This window comes from Penaeus japonicus, unplaced genomic scaffold, assembly GCF_977035675.1.
Source record: "Penaeus japonicus unplaced genomic scaffold, GWHDUDI00000001_assembly GWHDUDI00000038, whole genome shotgun sequence".
In the NCBI taxonomy this organism is placed as follows: domain Eukaryota; kingdom Metazoa; phylum Arthropoda; class Malacostraca; order Decapoda; family Penaeidae; genus Penaeus; species Penaeus japonicus.
In genome coordinates, this window is record NW_028234440.1 from 24,177,229 (window position 1) to 24,179,363 (window position 2,135).

A 2,135-nucleotide genomic window follows, 5' to 3' on the forward strand; every position below is an offset into this window, starting at 1 on the left:
CTCTAAAGCATTTCCTTCTTTCTTCTGTTTTTAAAGTCCCATATATATATTTTTTTATCTATCATATTATTCTGTATGGACTTTTTATCAACGTGGGATGACGTGACTCACGGCGGATGATGGATTATAAGCGACCTGGTTTGACCCAATAAACAATGTCACTGGGATGTGTAGGTGTTATTTTTGGATATATCTTCTGCTACAGACGGAGACCAGAATCGAGGTTGTACTGAATCTCTTTACTTGCCCGTGGTTAATTTTTCGTGACTTACGGATTCTTTGGAGGTAATCTTAACTTTGTGATTTTATGTTTACCTTTTGTATGTCTGTTTAAAATAAACTTTATTTTATTGTTTTACTTTTATGGTTTCACGTAGTATACATCCCTCTTTTACCATTCAATAGTTTACAACGGGTATGAACAAACAGTTCAATCGGGTGCTGTTTCGCATTTTTTGTTTATGAACTTGATGAGGGGAGTTGAAAGGGGCTCTGATGGCCCCTAATCCATGTTTCCGAATTATCTGTAACTCGGGACTCTTCACAGGTCGGTCCAGGTTTCAACAAGGTACGACTTACTGATATATTATATATAATATATATAATATATATGTATATACTATATATATATTATATATATTAATTAAATATATTTATATTTATAATATATATATATATATATTATTTTTTATATATATATATAAATGCCATATTGGATATCTAGAGTTGTTCTGTTTAACTTATTATACTTTAGTATACCGCAATGTAGGAAAGATACAATATATCACAGACGCTTATACAGTGTAGGCATACATAAGAAAATGTCATGTACATTGTACTATTAATACAATTAATACAATAATTATATATATATACATGTTTATTACAGTGTATATTATTATATGTTGTCTTATATATCTATATATATTTATATATATATATATATATATATATATATATACTATATATATATATATATATTGTATGTATGTATGTATTATGTATGTATGTATCTATGCATATATATATTATATATATAAATATATATATTATATATATATTTATAGTATATCTATATATATTATCGATATAATATATATACATTAATAATATATATTTATTTATATATATATTATATATATATATATATATCTTATGTCTAATTATATATTATGCAAATATGATGTGTAATATATGAAAACCGAATTAAGCTTGTTCAGGTCCCCCCCCCCCTATAATTTTTACACATTTGCAGATGAATGTTATTCGAGTTTAATGTGATGGTTGGATTTTTTTTTGTTTTTTTTTTTTTTTTCATTTATGGCTACCAACTTCTTAATTTGGCATATTAATATATAGGTAGAATCTTGATTTTTGAGTAAATCGTGTAATTTAAAACGTTTATATATAGTATATGTTATTATTATATATAATTTATATTTATTTCTATATTATTCTTATTTTTTTGTATGTATATTTATATATATTTATATATATATATATATATATTTATTATATATGTACACATATATTTTAATATTGTTCATATATTTACTATGTTGTGTTATAATATAGGTATATATATATACATACATTATTTATTATATATTTATTTATATATATTATATATATAATATATAGACTTTATATTTTACATAACATACATACATATATATTTATTGATAGGATATATATGATATGTATTTTGTATGTACAATATATAATTTTATATATATATTATAATTTATATTATATATATATATATATAGTATATATATACAGTATATAAATATATATATAGTAATGTGTAATATAAATGCAAACACATTACACCACACAACCACCACTCACACACTCCACACACAACACACAACACACACACACACTATCTATAATATATTATATATATATATATATTGTGTGTGTGTGTTGTGTGTGTGTGTGTGTGTGTGTGGTGTGTTGTGGGGTGTGTGTGTAATTTATGCATATATCTTATTATTTATATATCTTATTTTATTTATAATATATATATTTATAATATATATATCTATATATTATATTCATGTAATATGATACGAGATGATATATTATATTATTATATATTTATATATAGATATATTACACTTATATTAATA